The 12,906-nt window shown below is 38.1% G+C and overlaps 1 long non-coding RNA gene across 1 annotated transcript; it reads right to left on the bottom strand.

The window, feature by feature from the left end:
• Positions 1-899: 899 nt before the first annotated feature.
• Positions 900-12,623, bottom strand: LOC116051377. The gene is made up of 3 exons (XR_004105337.2): positions 12,116-12,623; positions 8,073-8,080; positions 900-910 (listed from the first exon to the last, which is right to left on the bottom strand). It is a non-coding gene; the product is annotated as an uncharacterized LOC116051377 (long non-coding RNA).
• Positions 12,624-12,906: the final 283 nt, after the last annotated feature.

Here is a 12,906-nt window from a genome sequence, read left to right as displayed (position 1 = left end):
CGACGGAAGGCTTGTATCATGTGGACACGCCGACAGTTTTGTTGTCATTATTTAGATTCCTCATGGGGGCGACCGAAACCATGCACTTTTTTTCTTCTGAAAATGTCCCCATGTGTAAAGAAATATTTTCCATGTATGAAAACATTACATATTTTGTATCTGCCTGTTCCAGCACTTCATTGAGTGAACCAAGGCAAGCCAATAGTTTTTTATGGCTGCCTGCACCATTACTTTTAATGGAAATGATTTGTTTTTATGAAAAACATTTGTTTTGTCCTTAAAGACAATGAAACAAATCAACTGCATGCATTCAACAAGTACAACTTGTTCATGTAGTTATTGTAACATTAAGTTAGTCAATATGTTGGCTTCAGATTGTTTTAAAAGCCCAATGTATTGCAGACAAACTGAAGTCCAACACTAACATTTTTCATAGAGCAGACACATACACTTTCATAGCAATATAGTAGCAGCATTTTAATTTAATACCCGGATTTGGTCAGTGAGAAGACTTTTATCAGAATATAAGCTAAAAATAAGATCCTGATGGATCTATGACACCCTCTTTAACATTCTGGGCTGATTAAATTTTAACAGGAAAATTCAATTTACAGCTCAACATTTTGGGAATAAGTGGTTAATCTTCAGTGAAATCTCAAGGCCTGCTACATATGGTGCCCATTACCCTGCTGTTTATAGCCTATCCTTCAGTGAGGCTGTTTCATATCATTCTTAACATCTGTCTGTGAACAAAAATGATTATTAAATAATAAAATATGTTTGATATGTGTGTGTTTGTTATTACTGACGTCAAGTTGATTCATCGTTTTGTGCAACAAGCAGAATGATACCAAAAGTAGTCACAATCTTTGCATCCTTTTTTACCACAAACATCCAAAAGAGACAGTTGCTTCATATTTTGTCACAAAAACACAAGCGAGAAGTGACTCAGGAAATGACGTAATACCATGCGTGAGACAGGATTTTTTGATCAAGCAATCCACGGAACTGTCCTTGTAATCATTCTCCAATCTTTTTCCACCTATATGTGGTTTCCACACATCTTTACTAGTTTTAGTCTGTTTCCTCTAGGTGCAAAAACAACTTTGGTCCATGTTGCAAATGCAACACATACAGTAAAGTTTCTATTGTTACAGACAACCCCTACCGGCTTCCCCTTAATCGTGTCTTGCCGCTCATTGGCTATAGCTCTCAGACAGATTCCCCAACAGGCCCAGATATTTAGCTTGATAGATATCTGCAATGTGGCTCACGTCTCGGCTTGCGTCTTTTACAGTTCACACATAGAGCTTGAGCTCTGATTTGTGAGCCACCAATGCCTCTGATCTGGGGCTCGCTGACAGTGTCTGTGGCCAAAATGAAAAGGATTGATGCCTGATGTTTGAGGTATATTATGCAGCCAGGTGTATACCAGGGGACCAATGTCAATGCCCATTCTTATACCTGTTTTCGGAATGAGCACGCTTCATCAATGGTTTTATTTTGAATGAGGAAGTTACTTTAGAAAAAAAGCATATAGTGCTGGACTCAGTCAAGACCAACTCGAATATTTGGCGAGTCCAATGGCCGAGTCTGAGACAAGTCCAAGTCCAAATACCAATGAGTTCAAGACAAGTCCGAGACAACAGAAAAGCGTCTGGAGTCCAGACTTGAGTCTGAGTCTGGACTCAAGTACTACAGCCCTGCCAAAACTGTTGCCGAATCTCTCAGGGGCGTAGCACAAAATTCTGGGCCCTGTAGAAAGGCATTCTCCATGGGCCCCTCCCCTCCCCACATCCACAGGTATTCATTCTAGCATATTTTTGGGCCCTCCTCACATGAGGGCCCTGGGTACTCAGTCCCCTTTCCACCCCCAGTCCGACACCTCTGCTGTTTTTCCATTTACAGTTCAAGTTAATTGACCACAAATCAAATGCTGTAGCAGTAAAATATACTGTTTATCTACAATATTGAAGAGAGATACCGTGATAATGATACAATAAATGTTGTTTATAGGCAGGGATGAAATATTTCGTTTTTCCTTTTTGCTGGCCAAAAATGCTGAACAAAACATCACCATGATTTAATTAAAAGTTGTTCTCATCAACTCTTGTTTTATTTTTCTGCCTGTAACTTATCACTACATCACACAAGACTGGAGGAAATAAGAATTACGTATTCACATGCTGCTGTTATACAAAAAGATAAGACACACCTAACCTGACTCCGCCAGATGGATTGCTTCGCATTTGCTCGGCATATCCATCTGGGAACTTTCCGTTGAAGAACTTTTGGGAAGGGGCAAAAATACTGGTTAGCTGATTGGATAAACCATCTGTCTATCCCCACCTATGTTGGTGATAGACGGGCCAAATCAATCAATCAGATCAACGATATATCAAACTCTTGCCGAAACCAGTCGGGAGAAGTCGGGAGAAGAGCAAAAATATCTTTTCCTCAGAGAAAAGCCTCCAGTGCCATTTTTTGCTCTTCTTTCAATGAAGGAATACTTTCTAATTTGGATAAAACTTGTGCGATAGCTACGCTCATCTCATCCGTGGAAGCCGCCATGTTGTTTCTCGCTTCTCGTGGCGTCACACCTAAACCCGCCTCAAAACCAACGCTGATTGGTTGGTCGTTTGGCGAACGGCTCCAAATTTTCTCTGTCTTAGACCTACATATTGACTGAAAAGTCTGTAATTTATCACCCAAGTGAGAATTCACGTCATGATTGCATTGCTTGGTTCCATTTTTTATTTAGTTATTTAGATATGTAACTGCACAATGATTTATTTCCTATTTAATTACATAGACTATACTAACTCATATACCCTTTGATAAGAGCTGTAGATATATAGTACTTCACTAAAAAGCCTCAAATCACAGACATGGTATTACCAAGCCCAGACCTAACATGTCAACACTCACCGATACATCTACTAATCAGCTTGGTAGTTGACAACTGATCTGTATTTGTAATTGTCTTACTAACAAAAGTATATCAAAGTTGGATGTTTTCTTGATAGAAATAGATATTGTATGATAGTTATGATTGTTTGCATGTACACATTGTTTGAGAACACACTTTGCCCTAATCTAGCTTCATTAACAGATCAAAGCAAACGCCTTCTTTGATTTAAATGATCTTCTTCAGTTAGCATGCAATAATTTAACCAAGAAGAAGATCACAAAATGGTTTTAGATCCTGGTATCGTGTAGTCTCTTCCCAGCAGATTTCTGCAGACTGGTGGTCATCTCAATAAATAAACACACATAATCAGGTTTTCCAGTTCTGCTGCTTTAGAGCTGAGCAAATAAATTTAGACAATAAACAGCACCCCAAAGCTCTCAGGAAAATTGCAAACACACTATGTTTGGAAGAGCAGAGAAATAAAGGAAAACTCAACCTTCAATTCCTGGTTCCCTGGTTCAATTTACAAGCTAGGTGTTTAGCTATTATCTGATGCTTATTATGGCTCTGTGTTTCCTTTTTTTGCCAGCTGAATGGGGTCTGACATGATTTGTATTCCTCAACATGACCACCGAAGCCTAAAGAAAACTATCTTAATGGCCTTTTTAGGCTTCAAAAGTAATTACTTTGTGCACAATGAAAAAAGGTTTGCTTGAGCATTTCGAGTTGCTTTAATGCAGCTTCGGAAATCTGGACATGGAAGAGGACTTAGATGTGTTTTTTATGTTTCATTAGATAAAAGCATGGGGTAGTTCAACAAACACTGTCAGGTCGGAGAACACAAAGTACAGCTGAGGTAAATGGGAATGTCATCATAGTTTTGCAGGTATTTGGTCATAAATTGGACATTTTACCTGACACTGGTGGGAGAGGAAAAGTCAGGGGAAGTCATTAGGATTCATCCTGATGAATGTCTGTACCAAATGCCATGGCAATCAATTTAATAGTTGTTGAGATAATTCAATGTGGACCAAAATGGTGGACTGACTGACCAACTGACAGACTGACATTGTCAAACTGCTGGTGTGGCTAAGACGGAAAATTGGGTGTACAGCAAATTTGTGTTTCCAACATTATACATTTTTTTAATTTTTAGTTATTAAAACATTAAGCATAAAGGAATTATTTACTATAAATATAATCAACATCTGAGAAAGTTATTTTCTTTGAGTATCCTTACACAAGGTCAGGAAAACAGAGTAAACTGTGGTAGTTGGGGTGGATGTCTAAACACATTTAATCCTTCATCCTTCAATGCTTTTTAACCATGAGACTTGCAGCTTGATGCTACTGTCCACTGTGGCTGCCCACGTCTTGTCCACAGGAAGAGCAGAGGCTAAGCAAATAAACAATCCCCTGCTGCAGTATTTCATGTATAATGGCATATCAAATGTGGGAAAGAGATCCTACATCTGTATCTCATATTAAACAGAGACATATGATATCCATGAAATCAATACCGAAGAAGCTCTCAGCAGTGTAATGTTGAAACGGCTTCAAGCTACTCTTGAGATTTCAGAAAGTCTATCCATATCAAATCTCAATTTGTGCTGTCCCTGGCCATTTACATAATAGACCAACTGGACTTTATACTTAAATGACAGAATTTCCAGTTAGATGTTCAACAGATGGAGGTTAGTGAGTTCTCATGCAGTGAGATAATCCCAGTGTCAAAATGTGTCAAAAACACAGTCTATAGAAACAACGAAATATTTTCATGCATTTTGAAATGGAGACTGATTGCTGCCCCTGACGACATGCCGGCTTCTGAGATAACATTCTGTTTCTCAAAGGAAGTATCACCTTAACTCTTTAAAACACACTTGACCTTGGCCTCCCATTTTAACAGTGGTGGAAGAAGTAAAAGTAGCAGTTACACAGTAGTTAAAGATCCACCGTTAAAAAGTCCATAATTCAGCATATAGTGGATTTTTTAGAGCTTTTCGACTTAAAAACAGCCCACTGTGGCTAACAAAACGAAGCTGGTGAGAGCAGTGAGAGTGAACCTAAACAGTAAGTCCGTAAAGCCACAACAATACACGAAAAGACTCCAAAATGCTATAGAGCAAAGGGGAACTGAAGAGAGTTTCTCTGTGGGTTCATCACTAATAGCAACACCTTTCACATTACAGGTAGTCATTTGATCCATTTAAAAGAAAAGCTATAATCGCTAATTTTATCATAACAATGTATCACATGATAATGTGAAAACAATGAGACAATGTAAAAGGGTTCACTCATAGTGATACGACTTCAGAGATTTATTAGCTGAACATGCAGCTCCGCTTGGCTGTATTGAGCTTCATACAGCGTTTCGGGTAATTGTTTAGCTGTCCGGTCTAACTTTACTGTTGATTCACTCTCACTGCTCTCATAGCATCGTTGTCAGCCTAAATGACCAAACGTTAAAGTTAACAATCTTGGCGACGCATTTAGCAGCTGAGGAGCCAGATTATTAGTCGGGAGAGACCAAAATCAGAGCTAAAAGAGAATATTGGCTTTACGTTTGCCAGGTGGCAAGAAACACAACTCCAAATTACTGTTGCTCTCTAACAGTAAGGATATGTAAATAAGCAACTGTTCACTAACAAGTTCACCATATCAACTTGAAAGGTGATGAAATATTATCCACCAAGTGGCCAAAAAATTAGTTATTGCAGGTATAATATAGATATATTGATTAGTGCAGCTTTAAAGGGTAACTACCGTTTTTTTCAACCTGGACCCTATTTTCCTATGTTTTTGTGTGTAAGTGACTGACCAATGTCAAAGATTGTTGTTCCCATCATCATTTCATAGTTTTATTTTGTTTCTGTCGACTTTGAATGAAGTGTATTTTACGATGCTAAAATTGCTGTTTATTTACATGGGGTCAGGTGGGTTAAACAAACACAATTTCACAGATGTTTTTATGTTTAAAAAAAGGATCTTACTCTTAACAGAAAGGTCGACCTCCTTAGAAATCCTTTCCATAATGTTGTCAGACACTTCGAATATTAATCTGAGCCTGTCAGCGGCAAAACAAGCACTTTTGTGAAGGTAAATACAAGCTGGACAATTGCCCTATTAACTTACATTGTAGCTTGTTTTGCCGCTGCCGACTGCAGTGATCTTGCTTAATACTGACCAATTTCAAATATTGTTGTTCCCATCAGTCACTTAGACACAAAAACACAGGAAAGGGTTAGGGTTAGGTTGAAAAAAACGGTAGTTACCCTTTAAGTACTTAAGTACTTATATGTACTGTAAAGTTTCAATGAACCATTTGCTCCATAGAAACTAGCTACTGTGCCCTCTACAACACTGTGTAGATACAGAGTATCATGAAATCAGTTTCTCAAGAACAAGGCGACATTCAAAAATTGCATGAACAGTTTTAAGAGGAGAAATGTTCTCTTTCTATCCAAATCCAATATATCCCTCACCTCCAGGATACAGATAACCTGCATTTTTCCATAAACGCATTAGTTCCACCAGTGATGGATCCTGAGACTTACTGAATTAAATATTAATCACTTTGACCTGCCAAGAGTATTTTGGCACTTTGACGTCTGCCTCCGGTCACAAGTTATTTATCTAACTGTTTTCTCTCCTTTTTCCTCTTAGGCCAAAATTCCTGCCTTCTGAGAGATCTGTTGATCAAACCCTTACATCTCCTAACAGTTACCTCAGCACCTTCCAGTTGTTACCGGTTATATCTAGCAGAGCATGGGAGCATAAGGGGGGGGGGGGGGGGGTGAATCCCTGCACCATGTCCTTCTGATTGGAAACAGACACTGGGATGTTTGCACCTCTCACACTGCAGGGGCTGAAGGAGGCAGAGGCTCACATTTAATTTCCAAATTGTTATTGGCACAATTTTGATACAAGTTAAATATTTTCAACTCACAACTTCACTTTTTGCAGTTCTATGCTCTGCAAAGATTTTATCAAATGCTTTTCTTGGTTGCTGATAGTTCAGTAATAGTGCTGAAGAGAGGAAATAGATTTTTTCTTCTGGGCTTCCAACTGTCCTCATAAAATTCATCTTCTTTTTATTCAATTAGATAAGAAAAGTACACGTTGTGACCACCATTGACCCTGTGTTTCCCTCTCCCATTCACCTTCGACAAGTAAAAGCATAGTGCTTCTGTCCCATGGGCTGTTTGCACAGGTCTCAATGTTCAGATAACAGTGTCTTCACCTCTAATTAGTCTGAACAGTCGATTTTTCTTTCACTAAATGTACCCTTTAGCTGCAGCTAATTTGAAGTCAAAGCACCACTTAAACACTTGTCTGAGGTGCTGTTATGAAACCAGAAAAAAAACACCCTTTTACCATTTGCCACAAAAGCTTGATCTTTATTGGCAAATGACTGAGGTAGGATATAAAAGGATAAAATGGAAACAAAAACTGGAATCCTGGTGCAGTGGCTGCTGGTTAATGCTACATCTATATCGGCCTGCATGTTTTATTGGTTTAAAGACTTGTAATCTATACTCATATGATCTACCATAAATTAAAGAAAAAAAATGTTATACACATTTTAAAGTTCAACATTTTGGGAAACACATTGTTCTCTTTCTTTCAGAGAGCAAGTTAGTTAGCTGTCAGCCCAGGTAGTATTGAAGCAGAGGGGAAACAGCTCTCATCTAAAAATTACACTATCAACTCTTTAAAGCTCACTAATTTACACATATCTCAGTTTAACTTGTACACAAACAGTAATGTAATATAACTATTTATGGTTTTATTGGGACTTACTGTATGTGCTGGAACTATTTCTTTACAACAGCGAGGCGCAGTGACATTCCAGAGTGTTGCCTTCACAGTTTGGTTGCTGAACAACACTCTGCACCGACGTACTGGGTATGTTGTCAAGACATTGTTTAAGTCCATAACTCCCCTTTAACCATGAGTAGTCATTTCTGTTTGTGTATAGAATTTAAACTAACGAGAAACAAAATGTTAATTAATGAGCTTTAGAAGTTCCACAAGACACTCCAAAGACGAATAGACTTCAAAGACGCGACATTCACGTCACGAGTGGAAATAATTTTACCTCGAAAGAGAAATTTCATGTGACACTGTGTCGTGAAAGCGTATCAGTTTTTCGATTCACCTGATGTCCTGATGTTGTTAAATGAATAATGGAGGAACAAATTAAAGCTGTCTGTGGGCACCCAGAGCTCTATATACCTCTTTATTTGTACAGAGACTTCTTGGGGAAAAGTAAGCGGGGAAGTTGGACTAGCTGGTAAGTTCTGTGATTCTGTCTGTTGTTGTGTTGATGGAGCAGCTACAATATTAACAAAGCCCTCATTGAGCCAAACTTATTCAGAAAACAAGTATTTTAAAAGTAGTGTGCTTGTCATCTTGCGGACAGACCAGACAAAGTATGAATTGCTACTTTTTACAAATCGGCATGATGTTGTTATTTCGGCATATTTTTTTATGTTTATTGCAATTAAAAAACAGCTAAATCTGTACCTCAAATAGCGCTGGAAGTGGCATTAATCCAGATGTAACATTTACACCATGCTCTTTGTTTCCTCCGAAAGACTTTATTAATCCAGACACAACGCTGTTTGATTTTTCGACGTATCTGGGACTTCCACAACAGTTACTAAGGAGCAATAGTGGTTATTTAGGCCATATTGATGACAGAAAGAAATGTTGTCGATGTCAATTTTGGCTTCTAACCTCTCTTGCACAATTATTTCTGGCTTTTATATATATTTGCATGTGCAAATAAACTAAACTAAGTGTTGGTAGGTGTTGGCTGGCTGTTTCCCCCTGCTTCTAGTCTTCATGCTAAGCTAGGCTAACCGACTCCTGGCTCTAGCTCCTTACTCACTGTAACACAGATGAGATTGTTTTGATCTTCTCATCTAACGCTCAGAAAAAAAGTAAATAAGCATATTTCTCACATTATTGAACTAACCTGTTAACAATGTGGCCTATTTGTATTTCTGACATTTTTCTCATTTCTGGAAATATCTCAGGATGGGACTTTTTCATTGTGCTACACTGTGTCAGCTGGATCTTCTTTTACATTGCATCTTGTCTCTGTCTGGCTATAATTTCCTTCGAAGCTGTTTGTTTAATTAAACCAGTACCTCTCAGCATCCTCTTCAATCCATCATCGTTAGTAAAATAAGGTTTTAATTTAATTTGCAGTCTTGTCTGATTGAATTAAAGTTAAACAAAACGATAGACTTTCAGTGCCGGCAGCACCTTTGTTTTAAGGTTGACCCAGTCAGCTAGTTAGGAGAGCAGAGATGAAAGGAAACATACAGTATTCAGGAGTGTATCTGAAGAGCACAAAGACAACGTAACAAGACATTTGTTGTAAGCTGTTTTCATCCAGACTGTGGATGAAAATCATGCTGTTATTCTAACCACCCATAAAATATAAAATACAGCCTTGACAAGGGAATGTAACTAGTTGCCTGTAGGTCAGACATCATCCTGAGTGTCAAATCAGAAACAGGTGAGACCAGGTGAAACAGAAAAATACACTGCCTGTGTTTTTTTGCCTTATCGCAGTCACCTCCTGTCAAAGTGAGATAGAAAGATGTTCTCTAGACAAAGTCTGCATTCCAGTTTCAGGTCGTTCTAAATATTTTATATTTTGTAACTTTTCCATAAAAACGTATGTTGTAATATTGAGAATAAACAAGAACAAGAAACAAGGGACCATTTGTAGCAAAATACTCTGATTACAATCTGCTGGATCTGTTGGTTTTTGCCTCGTGTTAATGTCCTATTGTCGTATCCTGCAAGCATTATTAGTGCAAAAGATGATGTTTGCAGTTTGTCAGTTTTTGTGTTTGACTATGAGGTATGAAGGGTAACAGTGAGCATGCAGGAAATGTAGAAGTATGTTCAGAGTCACATTACATGTTTGGTCTGTGGTCAGCCATTTGTTCAGCTCAGTTGAAACAGTACGCTCTAATGAAACCTAATGGTGTGGCAGATGGGATGTGGAGGGGTTAGAGAACATGATTGGTACAGTAAATATAGAAAGTCATGCATACTTGATATAAAATCCCAAATTGCATAAAGTGCAAGTTTCATTGGTCCACATTGTTCAAAGTACCTTACATTTCTACTTATTTTCTGAATACAACTTTTGGGAATTATGTCACATGGCAACACTTTAAAAAAAGAAAATTGAAAGAGTTTAAAGCATTTTAGTTTGAATACAAGCTTAATCATTTCAATTACTTTCAACCCATTTGTGTGTGAATTGCTTTTTCCTGCCAGGTTGAACATTGAAAATGCACTGATCAAACAGAAACATGGAGTTAATCACATTTAGGACACTGAGATGACTCTGGGGTATTTGCACCAGCGAGTGAACCAAGTTGGACTGTAAGAAAGAATTCAAACTGGACCCGGTGTAACATGGATTGTTTCTTTTAGTCACAGAAACATTCTTCTACAATGTCATCTGATTGCAGGAAAAATGAAAGCATCATATTCTATTCATGTAACTTATTGTACAGAAAAATAGTTTGTTTAGCTTGAGTGAACACAAGATGAACAGTTTTTAGCCTAAATCTCAACATGAATGATATCGTGTACACCATATCATATTACTATATGAGATTAATAAACCCATTTTCCCTCTTACCCTGTTTCATATTGAAAAAAACAAGATCAAAAACCCATGGTAATGTGCACATTACAGTTTTAAGTCTTAGCTATTTGTTGATTTTGGATCTTATCAATTGCATGTCAAATGACCACTGGGTTGAATCAATTATACATGACATTAAATGGGTTTAACTGGTTGATTTAACACAGGCCAATAGATCAAGCGAGCCACAACTGAAATCAGCAACTGCTTGCCTTTGTCAAACAAATGCTACAAACACATACCTATCTCTGACTAACACACAAACAGACCTGATCAAACCACAAACAGATTTCCTGGAGGAAATGAGTCTGCATTAGCAGCGTTTACAAATTACATGGCTAAATATCTGGAATTATTTTTTGCTTTATCTCGTGCTATGGACAAATTAAATCAGTACTTGTAATTAAGAGTCATGGTTCCTAACATGAGGGTCACAAGATAAATCTGAGGGGTTGAGTCACTCACAACTCAAATACATGTACCCTGTGATGATGAGGGGGCCCCAAGTGAACCATGCTTTGTATCAAAGCGGATAGCACTCGTAGTGAAGAGCCCACAGAGACTCTATCACCTGTCTATTTATTCATCAGTGTCTGCTGGATGTTTACATGGGCAAATGTTTGCTACAAGTTTGCCATATCAACTTAAAAGTATCTCAATCAGTGTCATGTTTAGAGCTTGTGTCCAATGCCCCCAAGTGGCCAAAAAAATCTGTTAAATTGCAGATATGTATTTAAACTGGGCATTTTGGAATATTAGGCTGCTGAACCTGTTTTAGAAGATGATTTCTGTCAATAGGCATGATAAAGAGAGAAACAGGGATCAACATATATCAAGTAATTATTAAAATACAGTGTGCTATATTGGAAACTACAAATAGATCCATTCAAACCTTGTTTCCAGTGTTTTTCTATTTAAAGTTGTTCAGCATCATTTACAGTATCAGAAAAGCCCTCAAAGGGACTGCTTTCATTCCCACTACTAATATACATAAACTGACAATGTTTTTTTGTGCTTGCATGGCTATAGTTAATATGCCAGAAGCATCAGTTAAGTAGATAATTAAAAGCGCCTAATAAATACTGTGTAAATGAACATTTATGTTTTGGCCCGAGGCTCATTACTCTAAACTGCTTTACAGAACAAGGACTGTAACATATCAAGAGGTGCCACAATAAACAAGTCTCTATTTACTTTATTTACTCATTTGTGTACTTGTAATGAAGGTCCTCTTCATCACTAATATTTTGTAGCATTAGTACATTGTAGCTCATTATGTTACGGGTAAATAAAATGAGGCACAACAGTTTTGAATGTTTATTGTAAAATATTAACAATTTGTTTTGTGAAGGTTGCAGCTGGTGTTGATTGGAGGCCAGCCCTGTCAAGAGAAACACATGTACTCAGTTTGCTAGTTTGGTTACCTACACATGTGCAGTATGGTATAGTCTTTGCCTGATTAATTGAATGCAGGTTAACAGTTGCTGTTTGTACAATAGTAAAGTTTGTGTTCAAGTAACTCACCTCTGTTGTGTCTCCTCTCCAGAGTGTTCAGGCTAAAAGAGTCCCCAGTGTATCGAGCCCCATTTTAAAGGTTCCGGGAGATACCATGTTTCATGTAGCGAAGGAGTGTTGGAGTACTTTAATTGACTGTACTTGCTAAACTAACTATGTTTGATTGTATTAGGTAACATAATGCAAGTACATTGAGATAACAGTAGAGAAGTAGAAATGTATTTGATGTGGTTGTTGTATTTTGTATAATTGTTCAAATTAAGTACATTTCAGACTTAACTTGTACTATGGTAGGGTCGAGATAAGGTCAGTGGCAGGATATAAAAGGCTGCCAGTTTCCATCTAGCACTACTGCTGTCTGGACCACATGCTGCCTGTGGTGTTCAGTTTGCTGGTTGTGATCATGGCGTCCATGTTTGTGTTAATTGTTGGGGAAATAAACACCTGTTGATCTGCACCATACCTCTGCCTCAAGCCTCCTGCTGTAATTATCCAAGTGCTATGCGGCCATTCTAACAGTACTACAACACTTATCCTAATACCCTGGGATCGAAGTGATGCATTGTTTGGAAACCCTGAGAGGATTGATACCACAATCCCCAACCTTGTGTTAACAGCGGCTCTGGTGGCCTTACTTACATTAGTGATATCACATCACTAATGAAAAGGCCTTTTGAACTAGGAAACCACAGCCGGAAAGCTGGTTGTTAAGGCCACAGGTGGTCCGTTCCCCTTTTGGTCATTCAGGTCCTGGGAAAGGTCATAATTTGATTTTATTCCCACTTTAATCTCAATA

This window comes from Sander lucioperca, chromosome 6 (assembly GCF_008315115.2).
Source record: "Sander lucioperca isolate FBNREF2018 chromosome 6, SLUC_FBN_1.2, whole genome shotgun sequence".
Lineage (NCBI taxonomy): Eukaryota > Metazoa > Chordata > Actinopteri > Perciformes > Percidae > Sander > Sander lucioperca.
This window is presented reverse-complemented; position numbering and strand designations above follow the sequence as displayed.